The sequence below is a fragment of the Pristiophorus japonicus genome, chromosome 12 (assembly GCF_044704955.1).
Source record: "Pristiophorus japonicus isolate sPriJap1 chromosome 12, sPriJap1.hap1, whole genome shotgun sequence".
Taxonomy (NCBI): Eukaryota; Metazoa; Chordata; class Chondrichthyes; family Pristiophoridae; genus Pristiophorus; species Pristiophorus japonicus.
Window position 1 is genome coordinate 131,651,739 of NC_091988.1, and position 25,002 is coordinate 131,676,740.

Sequence of the window (25,002 nt, forward strand, 5' to 3'; positions counted from 1 at the left end):
TCCACCCTCAGCTCCAATTCCGCAACGCGGTCCGTCAGGAGCTAGAGGCGGATACACTTCCCGCACACGTAGTCGTCAGGGACACCGGAAGTGTCCCTGAGTTCCCACATGGTACAGGAGGAGCATATCACGTGACCGAGCTCTCCTGCCATGACTTAACCCTTAGATACACTTAATTTGGCAACAACAATGTTAACAGGTTACTTACTGATATAAAAAAGAAAAAGACAACAATGTTAACGGGTTACTTACTGAAGTAAAAAAGAAAAAGACAACAATGTTAACAGGTTACTTACTGAAATAAAAAAGAAAAAGAAAAGCTACTCACCAATCACCAGCCAATCACTTACCCCTTTGGCTGTGACGTCACCTTTTGATTTCTTGCTACTTCTTTTTTGCTTTTTCTCCCGGCTGGAGCTGTACAAGCTGGGCCTTTATAGGCCTCACCACGCACCCCGGACTCTCGCTCCTCCTCCAACGTTGGGCCTTTATAGGCCTCACCACACACCCCGGACTCTCGCTGCTCGAACTGCCGCTCCTCCTCCGATGTCCCCGCTCAGGATAACAGCATTCCTGAGTCCATCACTGCCACTCCGCCATTACACTTGTCACTGCTGTAGGGGAGGATGAAAACCCCCTCATGTTACCCAGAAGGAAAAGGGCTGTGGGATGTGTCTGTGCTGCGATGTGAATTCAAACCGAGATGGTTTGACCTTGGCAGAGCAGTGATTGGACAGTGGAGGACACCGGAGGGCCAATGGTGGGACAGAGTCAGCTCGAAGCATGGGGCTTTCAAGCCAATGGGAGAGCACTTGCTTGAAAACTGTTGGACTGACCCATCGCCATTATCGGGCTATTGTCTTCCCCATGTTTACACTATGGAAGGAAATTATGCAGACCTTCAGAAAACTAGGGAACCCAAAACAAACCAAGGGCCTACACAATGGCTACAGGAGGCCAACGCAATCAACACCCACTCAAACCTTGAGTAGGTTAACATCAGTGGAAAAAACCTGCAATAATCTAAAACTGCTGCATTTTTCAAAATCACAAAGCCCACCAATGGAAAGAATCGATTTCAGCAGGAGAGGCGGACTGGATAATCTGGCTATAAAAAGGGGTTTCTGATGTAGTGTGTGTGGTTCCCTGCCCTCGTGATCCAACAACCAGCAAGCCTCTTGACACTGAAGGAAAACCAGTGTCCGAAGACACCGAAGATAGAAGAAACAAACCACCAGACTGCAGAAGGCACAGTAGTGAGATAACCTCTGGTCCCCGGAACTCCCAACTCAGGGCAGGAAAGGTGGGAAGTTGGGCATTGTACTGCTAAACTTAGTAAAGATTTTCGTTGTGTCCGTTTAGTGGGATTTATGGGGATTGTTTTGTTGGTGTATTGCTGTTTGTTGAGACCTTGTCAAATAAATTGGAAGCCTAAGTTCCTCTTGGAATCACCTTGTCTCAGTTCTATTGTATTACATCTCCTGATCGTGAGTCTTATGTCAGAACCGTGTAAGGGAAGCTAGGAACGCCTTGAAAATGCTCAACTGTGTGTCACAGGCTAGGGAAGAAGGGGTTAGGAGTGTTTGACACTCACAGGTGCCTCACAGGCTAGGCATAAGCTGTGGGGACGCACGAGTCTCAAAACCCCCTTCATAAGCTGTGGACACAGTCTCTCCAGGGGTGCTCTTGCAGCACTCAGGGTACCTCACAGGCCAGGCATAAGCTGTGAGGGCAGAAGCCCAGAGAGAGACACCCAAGGCACAACAATACTCCCTGAGAACCCCTTACACTGCCTTTCATCGAGCTACGGTTCAGGTCGCCTCTTGGGCGACATTCGGCTCTTTGGGTTTTTTTTGTTTTGATTCGGAAGTCGGTGTAAATGGGGGTGGTGACTTCACCTGAGGGGCAGAAACGTGGCAGTGGCAGTAACTGAGGGGCGGAGGTTGGGTGCTGTGTCACCACAGCTCTCCCCTTCACTTAAACGATGAACCTTCGCGATTTCAAAACTTCGGCCCACTGGGCCACCAGGGAGGGTTTCGGCCCGGACGAACACGGGGCATAATTGTTGGGCCGACCTAGCAGTCGGCCGACAAAAAAAAAACATGGTGGCAGCAGCAGTGCATCGTCCTCCCCTTTAAGGGAAGCCACACCACCGCTGCATAAGGCCACAGCCTCACTGGACCACCGGGTGAAAGCTTGTTTTGGTATCGCCGGGTGGGCTAAAGATTTTCAGAGGGGAATGTCGCCATCGGGGGGGTGGGGTGTTAGATCGGCGGTGCACACGGTGATGACGCATTTAAGATGGATCGGCAGCAGTGGAGCGGTAGTGGAGGGGGAGGATCAGGGCACTGCCAGGAAACCTCGGGAGAGAAATTGGGCTGGCAGCAGCTATTCCACCAAACGTTGGCGGCCACTCCACTCCGCAGCGTGGCTGCCGATTTACGGTGTTAAAGAGAGGAGTAACTTCAGCACATTGGGCTTTAAGGAAATCAAGGGATGTGGAGATCGGGCAGGTGTGGTTGAAGATCAGCCACGATCTCATTGAATGGCAGAGGAGGATTGAGGGGCCGAATGGCCGACTCCTACTCCCAATTCCTATGTTCTGGCTCCGCGCTGGGAGTGCAGGGTCACTGAGTGATCCAATTAGACCCTCTCGCAATCTGATTCAGTATTTCCGTATGGTCACTTCACTCCACTCCACAGTGAAATGTCTTGGCACACCATCCGGGGTAGAGTTTCTGCTTTGGGCACATTCGGGAAATTGCGCCCAAATGCACTTGAAATTGGGCTGGCTAGGTTGGGCTTCAAGTTTCCATGAAAATTTATTTGCATAATCACAAATGTAAAATCTACCACGAACCAACGAAATCGTCAGCATAATAGAAGGCAAATGTTTCCTTTTTTCTCTCTTTATATTAAAAAGTTTTCCTTGATATAATTAAGAGATGATGGGCTAGATTTTACACTTTTATGCTTATCGCCCAAAAATGGGCGTTATTTCCGGCGTGGCTGGTAAAAATGGGTTTTCAGATCATCAGATTCTTGCCCATTCTCTAAGCATCTAGTCTCCATTTTTGAAATTGGGCGTTACCGTGAGCGATAGAAAATGGGCGGTAGCGTTAAATCTCGCTGATCTTCTGCCGTAAAATGTCGTCGTCCTTAGCAACGGCACAACACCGCTCGATTCTCGCGATTCAGAAGGTCAAGGGTCATCAGGACATGCGCAGAAGAGGAGACAAAGAGAGAGAGAGCTGAGAGGGACTGAAGGCGTGGCTGGGTGTGGTGTGGCTGCTTTGGGAGGAAGGAAGGAGAGATTAGAGCTCTACAGCAAATAGGGAAATAAAAATTAGCTGTTACCAGCCAGATATTTTCCTGAATTTGGCCTATAATGGAGAGAGAGGAGGAGGCATCACAGCATGCTGTGAAGACTGATGCTGGAGAGAGCAGTGAGGTGGGAGAGGAGCACATTGGAGGGCGCAAAAGAGCCAGGACAAGGCAAATGCCTCCCTCTGCAGGAGGTCATGTTACGCTGGAGTGATTTGACACAGGGAGGGCGTGGAAAACCCTCCCCAAAGGCCTATCAGAAGATATGAACCGAGATAGCAGAGGCGGTCTCGTCGGCGACCAACGAGATGCATGAGGGCAACCAATGCCGCAAACGATGGAACAACCTTGTGGGATCCGCAAGAGTAAGTATTACATGTACTTATTTACATGTACTTATATATTTATATAGTTTGATTTGCAACAGTCATGAGTGACTATCAGCAGAGGTCTTCCACTTTTACCAGGAATGTTTTACTTAAAGCCTGCGGTCACGCTGCACGTCTTTAGGTAAAGAATGATAATTATCATAATAAGCATGATTACATCTGTCAGTTATGTGTTGTATCAGTCTCTGTGACAGTACCTAGCAATGATATCATGCAATGATCTCATGCCATGTCACCCTGTCACCTTTTACAGAAGAATGAGGTCCGTGCAGAGGCGAACGGGTGGGGGGCCACCAGTCCTCAGCGACATCACTGTCATGGAGGAGCGTGTGCTCGCACTCGTAGGGAAGCACACCCGGACAGCCACGGACGAATCTTCAGACCCTGAAGTGATGCCACACGAGTAAAGCTTACACCATTGCGTAATGTAAATCAATAGAAACATAGAAACATAGAAAATAGGTGAAGGAGTAGGCCATTCGGCCCTTCGAGCCTGCACCGCCATTCAATAAGATCATGGCTGATCATTCCCTCAGTACCCCTTTCCTGCTTTCTCTCCATACCCCTTGATCCCCTTAGCTGTAAGGGCCTCTAACTCCCTCTTGAATATATCCGATGAACTGGCATCAACAACTCTCTGCGGTAGGGAATTCCACAGGATAACAACTCTCTGAGTGAAGAAGTTTCTCCTCATCTCAGTCCTAAATGGCCTACCCCATATCCTAAGACTGTGTCCCCTGGTTCTGGACTTCCACAACATCGGGAACATTCTACCCGCATCGGCTATAAAAGGGGTCGGGGGGTCTAGTAAGGAGGAGGAACTGAGGGAAATCCTTATTAGCCGGGAAATTGTGTTGGGGAAATTGATGGGATTGAAGGCCGATAAATCCCCAGGGCCTGATGGACTGCATCCCAGAGTACTTAAGGAGGTGGCCTTGGAAATAGTGGATGCGTTGACAGTCATTTTCCAACATTCCATTGACTCTGGATCAGTTCCTATGGAGTGGAGGGTAGCCAATGTAACCCCACTTTTTAAAAAAGGAGGGAGAGAGAAAACAGTGAATTATAGACCGGTCAGCCTGACATCGGTAGTGGGTAAAATGATGGAATCAATTATTAAGGATGTCATAGCAGTGCATTTGGAAAGAGGTGACATGATAGGTCCAAGTCAGCATGGATTTGTGAAATGATGCTTGACAAATCTTCTGGAATTTTTTGAGGATGTTTCCAGTGGAGTGGACAAGGGAGAACCAGTTGATGTGGTATATTTGGACTTTCAGAAGGCGTTCGACAAGGTCCCACACAAGAGATTGATGTGCAAAGTTAGAGCACATGGGATTGGGGGGAGTGTACTGACATGGATTGAGAACTGGTTGTCAGACAGGAAGCAAAGAGTAGGAGTAAATGGGTACTTTTCAGAATGGCAGGCAGTGACTAGTGGGGTACCGCAAGGTTCTGTGCTGGGGCCCCAGCTGTTTACACTGTACATTAATGATTTAGATGAGGGGATTAAATGTAGTATCTCCAAATTTGCGGATGACACTAAGTTGGGTGGCAGTGTGAGCTGCGAGGAGGATGCTGTGAGGCTGCAGAGTGACTTGGTTAGGTTAGGTGAGTGGGCAAATGCATGGCAGATGAAGTATAATGTGGATAAATGTGAGGTTATCCACTTTGGTGGTAAAAACAGAGAGACAGACTATTATCTGAATGGTGACAGATTAGGAAAAGGGGAGGTGCAAAGAGACCTGGGTGTCATGGTACATCAGTCATTGAAGGTTGGCATGCAGGTGCAGCAGGCGGTTAAGAAAGCAAATGGCATGTTGGCCTTCATAGCAAGGGGATTTGAGTACAGGGGCAGGGCGGTGTTGCTACAGTTGTACAGGGCATTGGTGAGGCCACACCTGGAGTATTGTGTACAGTTTTGGTCTCCTAGCCTGAGGAAGGACATTCTTGCTATTGAGGGAGTGCAGCGAAGGTTCACCAGACTGAATCCCGGGATGGCGGGACTGACCTATCAAGAAAGACTGGATCAACTGGGCTTGTATTCACTGGAGTTCAGAAGAATGAGAGGGGACCTCATAGAAACATTTAAAATTCTGACGGGGTTAGACAGGTTAGATGCAGGAAGAATGTTGGGGAAGTCCAGAACCAGAGGTCACAGTCTAAGGATAAGGGGTAAGCCATTTAGGACCGAGATGCGGAGGAACTTCTTCACCCAGAGAGTGGTGAACCTGTGGAATTCTCTACCACAGAAAGTTGTTGAGGCCAATTCACTAAATATATTCAAAAAGGAGTTAGATGAGGTCCTTACTACTAGGGGGATCAAGGGGTATGGCGAGAAAGGAGGAATGGGGTACTGAAGTTGAATGTTCAGCCATGAACTGATTGAATGGCGGTGCAGGCTAGAAGGGCCGAATGGCCTACTCCTGCACCTATTTTCTATGTTTCTATGTTTCTATGTAACCTGTCCCGTCCCGTCAGAATCTTATATGTTTCTATGAGATCCCCTCTCATGCTTCTAAACTCCAATGTATAAAGGCCCAGTTGATCAAGTCTCTCCTCATATGTCAGTCCAGCCATCCCGGGAATCAGTCTGGTGAACCTTCGCTGCACTCCCTCAATAGCAAGAATGTCCTTCCTCAGATTAGGAGACCAAAACTGAACACAATATTCCAGGTGAGGCCTCACCAAGGCCCTGTACAACTGCAGTAAGACCTCCCTGCTCCTATACTCAAATCCCCTAGCTATGAAGGCCAACATACCATTTGCCTTCTTCACCACCTGCTGTAGCTGTATGCCAACTTTCAATGACTGATGAACCATGACACCCAGGTCTCATTGCACCTCCCCTTTTCCTTTTCCAAATAGATGCCAAACCCACTCATATACGAACAATCATATATGATAGATGATTTCTAAAATTGTCCGAGAAATAATGCAGGCCTAATGAAAATCATTGCAATGCAAATGTGTTGATGGTTATGAAATGTGATGTCTGTGATGATTTTGATAGCGGTGGTGCTTTTGTCGTGCATTTGCTGTGTGTAGCGCTGGAATCACCTTGTGACCCTAGCATCCCCTTCACCTCTAATAACCTCATTTGTGTTTTGCAGCTCAGCCAGCAGCGCGGCCCCAGGCAAGACGACAGAGGCCAGAAGGTGAGGGCGCGGGGCCCGACTCTCCTGACGATCCTACATCTGGTGCTGAGGAGCTCCGATTCTCACCCATCAATCCGCTGGGTCTGTTCTCCATGGATGAGACTTTGAGGAATCTGCATCGCCAGGCTTCAGAAGCCATTCCACCCCAAGGCCACCTGGTGGTCCTCTGGTCATTCCCACCTCCCCTCTGGAGGTACCAGCCCCAAGCACCTCGCCACAGGGTACCCTACTTGTTCTCAGGGCAGCGCCGACCCCGCAGAGGCCTCGAGCGCAACATGAGGGTGGAGAGATGATACAGTTGTCCAGGAGGACTGTAGACATTGGTGACCAGCGCAACGAAGCATTGGGAGGCATATCCCGACAACTGGCCACCATTTCTGAGTATATTCCGCGGATGGCAGAGGCCCTGGATTCGATAGCCAGGAACACTGCTGGCACAGATCTCCCAGTGATCCACACCACGACTGTGAACGACAGATGAGAGCAAGGACCAAGATCCTGCTTCTGCATCAGAGAATGTTGCCCCCTCGGCACCCCTCGCTTCCGTACCCATGCAACTACCGCATCTGCCTTCATCCCCCCCAATGAGGCACTGCCTGAGGAGCTCCTCGGCCAGGCGCCATGGAGTGAGGAGGGGAAGGGATAGAGGTGGGGAGAAGAAGGGGAGGGTGGAAGGAAAGTGAGGTGCATGTGCGCAGGTGATGGCTGTGTTATATCTCCAGCTGGGTGTATGCAATTTGTTGTAATGTATGGGGGGAGGGGACTACTGCTTTGCAGTTGTATTCTGTGTTGCTGGACATGTTGAACATTTGATTGATGTCAAAGGTGGAAAAAGTGGGGTGTGGGCAGGGGTAGGATGTTTTTTCCTGTGATACTTATGATTTCAGACCAATGTTGATATAAAAAAATTTTTATTGAACATATTGTTGCGTATTATCTTAGAGAGCTGGACCGTTACAAACTGGTGATTCCTTAACATGAAAGGGTTAAATAAAACTTAACTTCAATCAACATAAACTTTAACTGGCACCAAGGTGAAGGGCACCATTGATGTCTGAGCTGCACACACACAGCAATGTGTCAGTGTTGTCACTCACAGCAACGTTCTTTCAGGCAAATCGTTCAGATATCAGCTCCTCTCGTAAGAGTCTTGCAGCTATGTAGCCACCACGGGCCCTTTCCTGTAGTCTGGAGGGGGTCGAGGGCATGGTTGCATAGCCAGCCTGATTGTCTGGCCCTAGGTCAGTGTCCAGCCCCTCGTTGTCCTCTTCCTCTCTCTCCTGAGGTGGAGCATCTGTCCCTTCTGGCAATTCTTGGCCCCTCCTGACAGCCAGATTGTGCAGCATGGAGCACACCACCACGAATTTACCTACATGCTCAAGGTTGTATTGTAGCTCCCCTCCCGAGTGGTCCAGACATCTGAAGCACTGCTTAAGCACAGTTATTGCTTTCTGGACCACATTGCATGTGTCTCTGTGGCTCTGGTTATATCGCTTCTTGGCCTCGGTGTGGTGTCACGCAGGGGGTCATCAGCCAGGTGGCTAGGCTATATCGGTTATCACCAAGCATCCAGCATTGTCCTTGTGGCTGACTCTTAAAGATGTCAGAGACAGGGCTCTCATGCAGGATGTGAGCCTCATTGAAGTGCCCGGAGATTTGGCATTCACTGCCATGATGATCTGGCAAGAGTTCGTAGCCCAGGAGAGGCGAGGGCCCTGGGGCAGCATGGGCCAGCCCACACTGCGATATGTGCACGCACTAGGTCCGTGCAGCAGAGCTGGTCTCCAGTTGTTTTGGTTAATCCTTGCCACTGGACCAAGACCTTGCTCTGTCAAGCCCGTGTGGTGGCTGGTGTGCAACGGCCACCCCACGTTAAAAAAATCCACGCACAGGATGCCGTTTGGGATCCAGAATATCAGGTCCTTCATTGAAGCACCTGTGAACTCATCCACTTTCGGCGTGGAAGCAAGTCATCCTTGTTTCGAGGGACCGCCTATGATGATGATGATGATCTGGTTGTGGTCGACAAATAGTTGGACCTTCAGGGAGTGAAATCCTTTTCTGTTACGAAAACGCTCCGGGCGATGTGAGTGCACTGTATAGCTCCCTGCACCCTGGGGAATTTAGCAATGCGGTAGAATGCTCCAGCCCTGTCAGTCTGAGCCTACATGGTCATGGAGAAGCTGATAAAGTCCATCCTTCTCGCGTACAGGACCTCCGTGACTTTTCTAATGCAGCAATGGGTTGCATGATGAGACAGAGGGCAAATCTCGACCGCGGAGGCCCGAAAGGAACCGGAAGCGTAGAAAGACAGTGCTGCGGTGACCTTGACCTCGACCGACACTGATGTCCTGATGGCAGGCTGCATATGTGGCCTGATGAGCTCACATAGTTCACTGATCACCACCTTGTGGAAGCGCAGTCTCCGAAGGCAGGTGTGGTCGGAGACGTTGAGATAAGACCTCTTTTCCCGGTACGTGCGGGGTGTGTATGGTCTGGTCCTCCTCCTCATTCTTGCATGTCTTAAATTGGGGTCATAATGATGTGCATCACACATTGAGCCATCTGCACTCTGCAGCATCTGCGTATTAATCGATACAGGCTGAGAAATGGCTGGCTCCATTGCAATGAAAGTATAATAGCGATTGATCAGAAGCAATAATTTCCTCACTAAAATACACCTAGAGTAAACCCCCAATAGTCCAGAGTCTGAAAATATGTCTGTTGAAATGGTCACTTCACCTGAGAAGAGAACTCCAGAGTCAATGCAAACTCCCCCGAAGTTGAAGCAGCCTTTTGAATGAAGCGACCTGCGATTTAAAAAATGGCAGCCACACCGCTGGCTTTAGTTCAGAACAGTTCCACTTTTTCTGGGCATTTTTTTGGGCGAGCGATACTGTGGGCGATATGTGTGCGAGGTGGTGAAAGTGACAGTGGGTGATCTCCTGGGCGTTAGTTTCACCAACTGTGCTCTTTACGACAAAAAAAAATGGGCGGGCGGTATTATTGAATCTCGGCGCTAATTCCGTGTGGAAAGTAACGTTGGGCGATATTATGGGCGTTGATTTCGCCCACTCTGATAATTCCGCCCAAAAAAAGTGGGCTAGCGGTATTATTTTTTCCAGGCGTTATGCACATGGAGAAAGTAACGCTCAGCGATGTTTCCGAAAAATGCCCATCAGTTGTCATTTTGTGGCTAAATGGCCGATATCTGGGCATTATACATCATTTCAGCGGTAAAATGGGCGTTAAGTGGGCATTAAGCAAGAAAAAAAAGTGGAACGTCTAGCCTGTAGGGCCTGAAATCCCGGTTCTGGGCACTCGCCTCAAAATAAGGAAAAAGAACCGCACCGACTTTTTGCTGCTGCGCCCTCCAGCGATCGCGGTCTGAGGCCTTCTCTTCCCGCCAATCGCAGCGCAGTCACGTCTCGGAGATGCGGAGGGAGAAGCAGGAGTCATGTGGCACTGGACAGCCAATGAAGGTATAGTATTCTCATTGATAAAAGTGGGAACTCCGTAAGTACAAGCTCCATTATTATCAATGAGAACCCCCCCGCCCAAACACCCAAACACAAATAAGAAATTTAAAAAACACTTCACATATCTGACATTAATTTAAATAAAAATTATTAGCCCAGAATTCTCGGCCTTTCCGGGTCCGTACTGAGTGTGCACGGAGTGTGTACGGACCCGGGAAGGCATCGCAAAAGCCGTTTTTCAGCACGCAATGCACATGCGCCAAAAACCGGCTTTACCGATCTGTCAAGCTCTGTCCCCACAGCCAGGCATTCGCATGGGCAAGATTGCGGGATTTACTCATCTCTTGTTCAGCAGATGTCCTGAAAACTCTTGCTCCTGGTAAAAGCAGGTGCTTAGCCTACTTTTAGAGGCGTAAGAGTTTTAAAACATTCAAAAACAAAGTAAAATAATATTTTTAAAACACATTTTAATGTTTAAAAACCCTGCCCACTAAGGTAAGTTTATTTTAAACCATAATTAAAAATCTTTTTTAAAAATCGGAGAAATATTTTTTTTTTCTAAGACATTTTATTAACTTCAATTTAAATTAATCTTAACTATGTAGTGTACTTTTTCCATTTTTTTATTTGTGTTTTGGGGTTTGGGGAGCTGTTTATCAATCACAATAATAGGAACTCCAACTTATGGAGTTCTCATTATTATAAATGAGAAAGTACTGTCCCTGGATTGGCTGCCCAGTGCCATGTGACTCCAGCTCCAGCATACGGACGCCCCGACATGCACGCGCTGCGATGCGTAGGGAGAGTAGGCCTCAGGCCCAGGATCGCTGGTGGGCGCAGCAGGAAAAGGTAGGTGCGCATCTTTGTGACCTTTTTCTGTCGAGCGCCCGCGGGAAGCAGAGGACCGGGATTTTAATGTTAGAAAAAATATATATTTTTTGGATTTTTTTTTTTAAGTTTTGTAGTTAGGGTTTAAAATAAACCTACCTAAGTGGAAAGGGTTTGTAACATCAAAATGTGTTTTAAAATTTTATTTGTATATGTTTTTTATATGTTTTAAAACTCTTACCCTGGTAAAAGTAGGCTACGCACCAGCTTTTACCAGGTGCCAGGGTTTTCAGGACATCCACTGGGCAAATTGCCCAATCTATCCCGCGTGAATGTCCTTCTCCCGAAGATGCGTTGGGTCTGTCAGTCCAGAACTTGACAAATCGGAAAAGCTGGTTTTCGGTGCAGGCACATCGCGTGCCGAAAGCCAGCTTTTGCGGAGCCTCTCCGGGAATACGTATTCCGTACGGACCCAGAGTGGCCGGGATTTCAGGCCTGTAATCTGGTGCAGTTCATTAATGCAGCTGAAAACAGGCTTAATCAGCAATAGTAAGCATTTTTAATCAGGTGTGCAGCCCTGCCCCTTATGAGTAACGTGATATAACATCACTTTAAAGGACTAAAAAATAAAAATAAAAATAAACCTTTGCTCTTTGGCATAAAGGACTTTGCCTCCCCATTAGCTGCCCACTCAACAGGAGGGTCACTCTCTAACCAGACCATGATTACTCTCTCTCGCTTCCACCCTGCTAGGTATTTCTCCCCAACATTTCAATCCCTGCTCTGGTTAATGTGATATATTCTTTATGACATCACAAACAAACACATTCTACAAGATGGCTCCAATACAGAAAATGTCATCATGAGACTTTTCAACATGACCCTTTTATTATTTACATAAAGTAGTTGATAGTCCACTAGGTGGAGCAGTAGTCCACTCGAGGGAGCTCCAACACACTTCTCCGTCCTTAATGAAGAAATAATCACAATAAAATAATCATTATACATAACTTGCATGGTTATACACAACAAAAGATGTAGGGCTAGACTTTCCACTTTTTTTGCATCGATACTGGTCACTTAACATCCATTTTAACGCTGAAATGAGCTATAACACCCAGATATCGCCCATTTAGCAACAAAACGCCCAGATAATGCCCATGTACCGCTCACTTATGGCCAGCATTACTTTCAGCATGTACTTAACGGCGAGAATTAATAATACCGCCTGCCCACTTTTTTTGCCGTAAAGATCAGAATGGGCAAAACTAACGGCATAATATCGCTGAGTGTTACTTTTGGCACCTCGCACACTTATCGCCAAAAATATCGCTCGCCGATAAACCCGCTGAGAAAAAGTTGCCCTCACCTGAACTAAACCCAGCGGTATGGACGCCATGTTGTAAATCGGAGGTCGATTCATATAAAAGGCTGCTTCAAGTTCTGGGGAGTTTTGATGTATTGTACAGTCCTTTTAAGGTGATTTGATCATCTGAACAAACATCTTATCATACTGTGGACGATTTGAATGTATTTTAGGTCTTTTAGTAGGTAAATGTATTGTTTGTGAACAATAGGTATAATACTGATTGTAATTTCTCAGCCTGTCTTGATGACTACGCACATGCTGCAGACTAGAGATGGCAGAAGCATTATATGCTCAGTCAAAGAGGTGGCAGACTGCTGAGGAGGACGAGAACTTACACCCCACGCACTTACAGGGAGAAGCAGTCTTATCTGAGACAATGTGCAACAAGGTTATGTGAAATAAAAAGAATTTAATGAGAGCATTTGTATAAAATCATAATTATAACTGTAAAAAACACCCCACCCCACCCTCATCCCACCCCACAACAAATTGATGACATTTATATCATTCATAAAAGTGTTCACATTTCAAACAAAACTTCATAATCAAAAAACACAAATGCAAAAAAACAAGGTACCTCCCTCCCCCTTGCCCCCAAACCTCCCATTAAAATAGCAACCACAACATAAAAATACTGTGACCAATACAACTCCTGCGGCCATGCACCTCACTTTCCTTTCGCCCCCTCGCTTCTCCTCCCCACCTCTACCCCTTCCCCTTCTCCTCCTGACTCCAAGCCGCCTTGCCGAGGAGCTGCTCAGGTGCTGCTTCATTGGGGGGGGGGATGATGGCAGAGCCGCTGGTTGGACGGATATGGGAGAGGACGATCCCGAGGTGGGAATGTCCTCCGAGCCAGAAGCAAGATCTTCCTCCTGACTCTCATGTGTCGCTGGCAATGGGGGTGCAGTGCCACGCTCTGCGACCACTGGGAGCCCTTTGCCACCAGTGTTCCTGGCTATCACCTCCAGGGCCTCCGCCATCCACGGCACATACTCGGTCATGGTGGCGGACATGCTGGCCAGCTGTTGGGATATGCCCCCCCCCCCCATTGACTGTAGGATCTGATGACCTATGTTAACACTCCTCCTGGACAAGTGTACCATGTCCCCACTCAGATCTGCCGCTCGTGGAGCAGACCTGCTGCATCGAACCAACCTCCGCATGGTCGGTGCCGTCATGGAGACCCCTCGGATGCTCTGCGGCAAGGTTCTTGGGCCCACTACCTCCACAGTGGAGGAGGGCATGGCCACAAGAGCACTAGATGTAATCGGTGTGGACTGCATTATGGAACTCAGCGATGCAGGCTCCTCGAAGTCCGCACTGTCATTCGCGGAGAGGGCTCCTCAGCACGAGATGGACGAGCTCCTGGGCCCGGTGGTCTTGCATGGGGCCATGCTGCTGGCTGAGCTACAAAACATAAATGGTGTTATTCGAGGAGAAGGAGATGCTAGGGTCACAAGGTAATCCCAACGCTACACACAGCATATGCACGACAAAAGCACCACCGCTATCAAAATCATCACAGACATCATATTTCATGATCATGACCAAATTCTGCATTGCAATGACTCTCTTGAAGCCATCATTATTTATATAACACTTTTATCAATCATCTATCATATATTATTGGTCGGATATGAGTGGGTGTGGCATCTATTGACATTACTGTACTCACGTGGCATCACATCAAGTTCTGCTGCTGCTTGTGTGGCCAACCGGGGGTGGCTCCCCACTAGTGCCAGTACCCGCTCCTCGATGTCAGTGAGCTCGATGATGACTGGTGGCCCTATTCTTCGGAAAGCTTCTTCTGTAAAAGGTAACATCAGCATGACATGGCATGAGATCATTGCATGAAATCATTGCTAAGTAGTGTCACAGAGACTGAGACAACACAGATTTAATCATGATCATAACGAAAATTATCATTATTTACCTACAGACATACACCGTCAACGCAAGCTTCAAAACATTCCCGGTATATGTGCCAGACATCACATCTGATTTTAATCACTCATTACACTTACAATTCAAATTATATAAATATAGATAAGTAAATGTAAATAAATGTAATACTTACTCTAAGCGGATCTGACAAGGTCGTTCCAGCATTTTCAGCACTGGTTGCCCTCACGCACCTCGTTCTTCGGCCCATATCTTCTGGTAAACCTTTGGGGTGGGCTTCCCACACCCACTCCAGGTCAATTGACTCCAGCGTGACTCCACCTCCTGCAGGAAGGAGGCATTTGCCTCATCGGAGAATCTTCAAGCTCGTTTTTGTCCTCCCAATAGTTCCTCTCCCACCTCACTGCTTTCGCCAGCATCCTCAGACTCCACATCGTGCTGTGTCGCCTCCTCCATACCTTCCATTTTAACTATATTTTTTTCCCAAAAAACTCCGTGGGAACAACGTTATTTGTGCTCACAAGTTTTTTTGCTGCTGGTAAATCTTCCTCCTACCTCCCACAACAGCCAAACAACCACACAACACACCCACAGATGCTTTCGGTTCCTCTCTGCTCCCTCTCTCGCTCTCTCTTCTTCTGCGCATGTATTGATGACCCCTAACCTCCTGAACCGCGGGAAACGACCATTGCCATAGCGTTGCTATGGACGCCAATAGTTTACGGCAGAAGGTCAAATAATTTAACGTTAATGCCCATTTCAGATAGCTCCCATTGTATAAAATAGAAAGTTGGGGTTTTGAAAATTGGCGATAATCCGGCAATCTCAAAACCCATATTTACCGCCAACGTTGGAAATAACGCCCATTTTTGGGCGATCTGTACAAAAGTGGAAAGTCTAGCCCCATGGACTTATTTTGCCATATTTACAAATCAAACTTAACCACTGGTTTTCTGTTTCGAAGAGGATACCTTCGCACTCAAACAGAACTTTCCAAACTTGGTGTCAAACTCATTCTAGGGTGAGCCTGAGGAGAATTTTTCTCCAAGGGCAACCCTTGATCTACATTTGAACTCTCTATAACTTCAGACTGTTTGTCTGTCTGACTCGAACTCAGACTTAAATTCTGACTTTCTCTTGGACTTATTTCTCGTACATCTGATATAGGATTTGCTACTGGTACTCTATTTGTCACAAGACTATCTGACTCATCAGAAATAATTTAATCTTTCCAACTTTCAACTCTTTCCACATCTGTAGGTAAAATATGATCAATGTGAACAAACCTAACCTTTCCATGATCAAACATCTTGACCAAATAGATGCGAGGACCACATATCTTCACTATTCTTCTTGGTAACCACTTTAAATATTTATGGTGATGGTTCTTCACTCTAACCTTTTGATTCAATTTCACACTTCTCTCTCTTACTCTACCTATATTATGATTCTCTTTCATTCTTAATTGTTTCTCTTCTACTGACGATGCCAAGTTTGGATTTAACAACGAAAACCTGGTTCATGGCTGTTGTTTGAGAAACAACTCTGCTGGTGTTCTACCAGTAGTTGTATGAGGAGTATTGTGATAAGTAATCAGAAAATTTGCTAGTTTGTGCTCCAACGACAACTCTCAATTCCTTGGATTTGGATCCAACATTTGCCTGATGAGGGCACGTTTTACAATTTATACTGTGCTCTCTGCTGCATCATTTGAAGCAGGGTGGTATGGTGGAAGTTTGGTATGTTTCACACATAGAAAACATAGAAACATAGAAAATAGGTGCAGGAGTAGGCCATTCGGCCCTTCTAGCCTGCACCGCCATTCAATGAGTTCATGGCTGAACATTCAACTTCAGTACCCCATTCCTCCTTTCTCGCCATACCCCTTGATCCCCCTAGTAGTAAGGACTTCATCTAACTCCTTTTTGAATATATTTAGTGAATTGGCCTCAACAACTTTCTGTGGTAAAGAATTCCACAGGTTCACCACTCTCTGGGTGAAGAAGTTCCTCCGCATCTCGGTCCTAAATGGCTTACCCCTTATCCTTAGACTGTGACCTCTGGTTCTGGACTTCCCCAACATTGGGAACATTCTTCCTGCATCTAACCTGTCTAACCCCGTCAGAATTTTAAATGTTTCTATGAGGTCCCCTCTCATTCTTCTGAACTCCAGTGAATATAAGCCCAGTTGATCCAGTCTTTCTTGATAGGTCAGTCCCGCCATCCCGGGATTCAGTCTGGTGAACCTTCGCTGCACTCCCTCAATAGCAAGACTGTCCTTCCTCAGGTTAGGAGACCAAAACTGTACACAATACTCCAGGTGTAGCCTCACCAATGCCCTGTACAACTGTAGCAACACCTCCCTGCCCCTGTACTCAAATCCCCTTGCTATGAAGGCCAACATGCCATTTGCTTTCTTAACCGCCTGCTGCACCTGCATGCCAACCTTCAATGACTGATGTACCATGACACCCAGGTCTCTTTGCACCTCCCCTTTTCCTAATCTGTCACCATTCAGATAATAGTCTGTCTCTCTGTTTTTACCACCAAAGTGGATAACCTCACATTTATCCACATTATACTTCATCTGCCATGCATTTGCCCACTCACCTAACCTATCCAAGTCACTCTGCAGCCTCACAGCATCCTCCTCGCAGCTCACACTGCCACCCAACTTAGTGTCATCCGCAAATTTGGAGATACTACATTTAATCCCCTCATCTAAATCATTAATGTACAGTGTAAACAGCTGGGGCCCCAGCACAGAACCTTGCGGTACCCCACTAGTCACTGCCTGCCATTCTGAAAAGTACCCATTTACTCCTACTCTTTGCTTCCTGTCTGACAACCAGTTCTCAATCCATGTCAGCACACTACCCCCAATCCCATGTGCTCTAACTTTGCACATCAATCTCTTGTGTGGGACCTTGTCAAACGCCTCTGAAAGTCCAAATATACCACATCAACTGGTTCTCCCTTGTCCACTCCACTGGAAACATCCTCAAAAAATTCCAGAAGATTTGTCAAGCATGATTTCCCTTTCACAAATCCATGCTGACTTGGACCTATCATGTCACCTCTTTCCAAATGCACTGCTATGACATCCTTAATAATTGATTCCATCATTTTACCCACTACCGATGTCAGGCTGACCGGTCTATAATTCCCTGTTTTCTCTCTCCCTCCTTTTTTAAAAAGTGGGGTTACATTGGCTACCCTCCACTCTATAGGAACTGCTCCAGAGTCAATGGACACCATTTCTGCTCATGAACTGTGCAAATTCTTCTGAACAAAATTGTGGCCCATTATCAGACACAATTTCTCCTGGGAGGCCATATGAAGAAAATAATCTTTGCAACTTGTCTAGTGTTTTACTTGTTGTTATTTTCCACATCAGAAACATCTCGACCCACTTTAAATGACTATCTATCACTATGAAAAATCGCTGTCCCTCTAACACAACAAAATCAATATGTAACCTTTGCAACATCCTGGGAGGCCATTTCCATGGCTGTAATGGCACTGATGGTGGCTTCTTGCTTACCAATTGACATGTTGTATGCTGACTAATGATGTACTTTATATCTTTATCTAGACCTGGCCACCAGAAGTAACTGCGTGCAAAACTCTTGGACAAACACATTCCCAGGTGCTGGTCATGAAGATCTCCTAATATTTTGGACCTGAACTTATTTGGGATAACTACTCTTGCACCCCACATGATACAATCTTTATCCACCAATAGTTCATTCCGACAAACGAAGTATGGATGAATATCTTCCTTTGACACCTGGTTTGGCCATCCATTTGCAATATACTCATACACCTTTGACATAACTGGGTCACGTTTGGTTGCTCTACCAATCTCTTCAGCTGTGACTGGCAGCTCATCAATGTATAAAAATAGAACACTTCTTCCCTATTGGGTGTAACTTGTGAGGGGGATGGCAACCTGGGCATAGCATCAGCATTACTGTGATCAGCTGATCGTCTGTTTCAATATCGAATGTATATACTGACAAATTCAAAGCCCATCTCTGCATTTGGGCTGCAGCTAAGTTTGGAACTGGGGACTTTGGATGGATGTTTGCTGTCAGGGGCTTATGGTCAGTAACTATGGTAAACTTACGACCAAACACATATTTGTGGAAATTCTTGACCCCAAAAATCAATGCCAAAGCTTCTCTTTTGACCTGCGCATAATTACACTCACTGCGTGAAGCTAAAGCAATTGGTCTCTCCTCCCCACTAACTAGTACATGAGAAATCGCTGCCCAAACTCTCCATATGGAGAGGCATCACATGGAGGCATCACACGCTAGCTTGATCTCCTTAGACACGTCATAGTGAACTAACATGGAACTCTCTATCAATTGGCTTTAACACTCCTTGAATGCTGTATCGCATTCTTCTGACCACTTCCAACGGACCTGTTTTTTCAACAGCTCATTCAGTGGATGTAATACTGCAGTCAAATTTGGTAGGAACTTCCCATAATACTTCAAAAGACCCAAAAATGATCGAAGTTCAGAGACATTCTTCGGAGTGGGTGCATTTCTAATTGCATCCAGTTTTCCCTTGTGTTGGTATATGTAGGCATCTTTAGTAATGACTCCATGAGGCAGGATATGATACTTAAACTGTGTAGACCTGCAGTTCTTTATTTGCAGCTCCTGAGTGCCGACAACAAGCTGTGTGTTCCTTTTTATACTGGGTTACCTGCAGTGTGCAGGTAACCCTTAAGTCTCCAGCAGCACAGGTGTACAGGCAAGGTGTGTACAGTGTAAGGGTACATTCAGTGTTGCATAACAGTGTTACAGACATCACACAGTAAACAGGCATGCATACACAACAACACTTCCCCCCTAAGCATTTTTCATATCCTTATTGTCATGCCCAGGGGAGGTGATCAGTGGTGGGCTGTGGGAGGTTGTGGTGAGGGTTGTGTGGTTGCCAGGTGTAACCCCTGTGCTTGAGGCTGGCCTCATATGTTTCCCCTCCCTCACACACAGACCATGTGGGTGTTATGTTGTGGGATCCCTCGGGGGGGGGGGGGGGTGGTAGCCACGGCAGCAGTGGGTGGTGTGTATACACTGTGATGTGGGTAGTTGTGGGCAGGGCCACAGGACTGGGTGGGCTCCTTGTCCACCAATTGGGATGAGGGTCAGGTCATCCCAGGTTTGCCAGGGAAGCTGGAGGGTATTGGCCTCATGCTCCTGGTGTTGGCCCTGGTGGCCAGGTCAGGGGTTGTAGGGCTGATCTGATGCAGGTTGCCATTGGTGGTCGCTGGGCTGCCCATTGACCACTGTCCCTGTAGTGGGTCTGCTCCCACTGGCTGTGTGTGTCCTGCAAGGGGCATCACATTCGTTCCAAAGGTCCAGGCTACATGGTCAGATAGCCTGCTGGACCTGGGGGTCTCCCACAGCCATCAATGTTCTTTGGCAGTGTCCTACCGGTATACATGACACCTTGGCTCTGATCACACATAGTCGAGCCTGCATTATACATTCTAGCATTTGCATAACTTTTGGGTGTCCTGGAGGGTGCAGTGGGCAGTCGAGCTGGACAGTGGAATCTCCGGATGCTGCGATGGATCCATGTTTGAGGTCGATTGCTGGAGCCCGGAGACCTGGGAGCTGCTTCGCTTGGATAGGCTGCCGTTGTGGTCGATTGGCAGGATTCATCCAAAGTTCTTCAAAGGTCGTTTGGCTCATCACAGACTGGCTCACCCCTGTGTCGCTCTCCATAGATACCGGGACTCCGTCGACCTCTACTTTCATCGCCCACGGAGAACTTTTGGTGGAGCAGGTAAGAGTTCCATATTCTTCTTCCAGGGGTTGAGCAACTTCACCTTCCTCTGTGTCGGAGCCCCGGTGATCAGCCAACTCATCAGAGACGCAGTGAGTAAAGCTTTTTCTGCACATCCTTTGAAGGTGCCTTTTCTCTTTGCATGCATAGTCTTTGTAGCGGCACTGGTGGGCCCTGTGGTTTCCTCCACAGCGCCAGCACGGGGCTAGCCGGTGGACTCAGGGTTGCGGGACTCGGGGCAGCGTTTCTGCCCTTCGACGTATCACTGCTCTCGTCAGTTTAGAGTCCCTGAGTGCTTCATTTAGGTGATCGCCAAAGTCACACGGTGCAGCCAGTCTCCTTAAGGGTTCCAATCTTTCTACAAAAGCATCCCAATCTTCCCCATCGGTAAATTGCTGAAAGTTGCTGAGATTCGACATGCTGAGCGTGTGGTTCGTGACCTCATATTCCCGTCGCCAGTTGTAGTGTATGTAGGCACCTTTAGTAATGACTCCATGAGGCAGGGTATGGTATTTAAACTGTGCAGACCTGCAGTCCTTTATTTGCAGCTCCTGAGTGCAGATAACAAGCTGTGTGTTCCTTTTTATACTGGGTTACTAAAATATGCAGGTAACCCTTAGGTCTCCAGCAACAGCACCCTCTGGTGTACAGGCAAGGTGTGTACAGTGTAAGGGTACATTCAGTGTTGCATAACAGTGTTACAGACATCACACAGTAAACAGGCATGCATACACAATACCTTGGTTGAATGTGAACCATCTTTGTCTACTCTGTGCCCTAAGTACTCCACTGAGTTTTGAAATAACTCACATTTATGAGCAGTCACTCGTACTCTGTGCTTCTCTAGCCATTTGAGCACTTCATTCAACACGTTATTATAGATTTGCCTGTTTGGTGCTGCAATGAGTTTGTGAGTATGTAATCGAAATAACATTGCTGGTCACACACGTTGTAGAGTTTTTGTGCCTCACCGGTGTTTTGACCAAGTTTGAAGGGGCTATCCCTTGCCTCCTGTAAAACAGCCCTTAATTCTGTTTCCTGATATGAAGAGGTTTGTAATGTTGGATTGCCATAGTATAAAAGCATCAGCAATCAAGTTGAAATCGGAGATTCTGACCCACAAATATTTATTCTGGGTTTCACGCACGCAGCTCCCCCCTCCCGCTCTATACCAGGCTGTGCATTAATATTGGGGCCGAAGTGACTGATATGTGCCAAAATCATTCTTCATTTCACATTAATTACAATATCTAATTGTTTGAAAATACTATTGCAGTTAAGTCAGCTGGTCGTTAAACCACTGGGAATCTATGCAGAGAGACAGAGGGAAGTAAAATGGGGTCAGAAGCAAAAGGTATAAAGGAGAAAAGCAGAAAAATCAGGGGCAAAAATCAAAAAGGGCCACATTACAACATAATTCTAAAAGGACAAAGAGTGTTAGAAAAACAAGCCTGAAGGCTGTGTGCCTCAATGCGAGGAGCATTCGTAATAAGGTGGATGAATCAAGTACGCAGATAGCTGTTAACGGATATGATGTAATTGGGATTACAGAGACATGGCTCCAGGGTGACCAAGGCTGGGAACTCAACATCCAAGGGTATTCAATATTCAAGAAAGATAGACAGAAAGGAAAAGGAAGTGGGGTAGTGTTTCTAGTTAAAGAGGAGATTAACGCAATAGTAAGGAAGGACATTAGCGTGGATGATGTGGAATCGGTATGGGTGGAGCTGCGGAACACCAAAGGGCAGAAAACGCTAGTGGGAGTTGAGTACAGATCATCAAACAGTCATAGTAAGGTTGGGGATGGCATCAAACAGGAAATTAGGGATGCGTGTAATAAAGGTACAGCAATTATCATGGGCGACTTTAATCTACAGGGAGATTTGGCTAAACAAACTGGTAGCAATACCATGGAGGAGGATTTCCTGGAGTGGATAAGGGATGGTTTTCTCGACCAATATGTCGAGGAACCAACTAGAGAGCTGGCCATCCTAGACTGGGTGTTGTGTAATGAGAGAGGATTCATTAGCAATCTTGTTGTGCGAGGCCCCTTGGGGAAGAGTGACCACAATATGGTAGAATTCTTCATTAAGATGGAGAGTGACACAGTTAATTCAGAGACTAGAGTCCTGAACTTAAAGAAAGGTAACTTCGACGGTATGAGACATGAATTGGCTTGGATAGACTGGCGAACTTAAAGGGTTGATAGGCAATGGTAGACATTTAAAGATCACATGGATGAACTTCAACAATTGTACATCCCTGTCTGGCATAAAAATAAAATGGGGAAGGTGGCTCAACCATTGCTAACAAGGGAAATTAGGGATAGTGTTAAAACCAAGAAAGAGGCATATAAATTGGCCGGAACAAGCAGCAAACCTGAGGACTGGGAGAAATTTAGAATTCAGCAGAGGAGGACAAAGGGTTTAATTAGGAAGGGATATGAGAGTAAGCTTGCAGGGAACATAAAAACTGACTGCAAAAGCTTCTATAGATACGTGAAGAGAAAAAGATTAATGATGACAAATGTGGATCCCTTACAGTCAGAATCAGGTGTATTTATAATGGGGAACAAAGAAATGGCAGACCAATTAAACAAATACTTTGGTTCTGTCTTCACTAAGGACACAAATAACCTCCCAAAAATACTAGGGGACCGAGGGTCTAGCGAGAAAGAGGAACGAAAGGAAATTCTTATTCATCAGCAAATTGTGTTCGGAAAATTGATGGGATTGAAGGCCAATAAATCTCCAGGGCCTGATAGTCTGCATCCCAGAGTACTTAAGGAAGTGGCCCTAAATAGTGGATGCATTGGTGGTCATTTTCCAACATTCTATAGATTCTGGATCAGATCTTATGGACTGGAGGGTAGATAATGTAACCCAACTTTGGTATATTTGGACTTTCAGAAGGCTTTCGACAAGGTCCCACACAGGAGATTAATGTGCAAAGTTAAAGCACATGGGATTGGGGGTAGTGTGCTGACATGGATTGAGAACTGGTTGTCAGACAGGAAGCAAAGAGTAGGAGTAAATGGGTACTTTTCAGAATGGCAGGCAGTGACTAGTGGGGTACTGCAAGGTTCTGTGCTGGGGCCCCAGCTGTTTACATTGTACATTAATGATTTAGACGAGGGGATTAAATGTAGTATCTCCAAATTTGCGGATGACACTAAATTGGGTGGCAGTGTGAGCTGCGAGGAGGATGCTATGAGGCTGCAGAGTGACTTGGATAGGTTAGGTGAGTGGGCAAATGCGTGGCAGATAAAGTATAATGTGGATAAATGTGAGGTTATCCACTTTGGTGGTAAAAACAGAGAGACAGACTATTATCTGAATGGTGACAGATTAGGAAAAGGGAAGGTGCAACGAGACCTGGGTGTCATGGTACATCAGTCATTGAAGGTTGGCATGCAGGTACAGCAGGCGGTTAAGAAAGCAAATGGCTTTAAAACGAGGGGATTTGAGTACAGGGGCAGGGAGGTGTTGCTACAGTTGTACAGGGCCTTAGTGAGGCCACACCTGGAGTATTGTGTACAGTTTTGGTCTCCTAACTTGAGGAAGGACATTCTTGCTATTGAGAGAGTGCAGTGAAGATTCACCAGACTGATTCCCAGGATGGTGGGACTGACCTATCAAGAAAGACTGGATCAACTGGGCTTGTATTCACTGGAGTTCAGAAGAGTGAGAGGGGACCTCATAGAAACGTTTAAAATTCTGACGGGTTTGGACAGGTTGGATGCAGGAAGAATGTTCCCAATGTTGGGGAAGTCCAGAACCAGGGGTCACAGTCTAAGGATAAGGGGTAAGCCATTTAGGACCGAGATGAGGAGAAACTTCTTCACCCAGAGAGTGGTGAACCTGTGGAATTCTCTACCACAGAAAGTAGTTGAGGCCAATTCACTAAATATATTCAAAAGGGAGTTAGATGAAGTCCTTACTACTCGGGGGATCAAGGGGTATGGCGTGAAAGCAGGAAGGGGGTACTGAAGTTTCATGTTCACCATGAACTCATTGAATGGCGGTGCAGGCTAGAAGGGCTGAATGGCCTGCTCCTGCACCTATTTTCTATGTTTCTATGTTTCTATTAAAGATGTAATAGCAGCGCATTTGGAAAGCAGTGACAGGATCTGTCCAAGTCAGCATGGATTTATGAAAGGGAAATCATGCTTGACAAATCTTCTAGAATTTTTTGAGGATGTAACTAGTAGAGTGGATAAGGGGAAGCCAGTGAATGTGGTGTATTTAGACTTTCAAAAGGCTTTTGACAAAGTCCCACACAAGAGATTAGTGTGGAAAATTAAAGCACATGGTATTGGGGAAATGTACTGACATGGATAGAGAACTGGTTGGCAGGCAGGAAGCAAAGAGTAGGAATAAACAGGTCCTTTTCAGAATGGCAGGCAGTGACTAGTGGGGTACCGCAAGGTTCAGTGCTGGGACCCCAGCTATTTACAATATACATTAATGATTTAGACGAAGGAATTGAGTGTAATATCTCCAAGTTTGCAGATGACACTAAGCTGGGTGGCGGTGTGAGCTGTGAGGGGGATGCTAAGAGGCTGCAGGGTGACTTGGACAGGTTTGGTGAGTGGGAAAATACATGGCAGATGCAGTATAATGTAGATAACTGTGAGGTTATCCACTTTAGTGATAAAACAGGAAGGCAGCTCATTATCTGGAAGGTGACAGATTAGTAAAAGGGGAGGTGCAACGAGACCTGGGTGTCATGGTACATTAGTCATT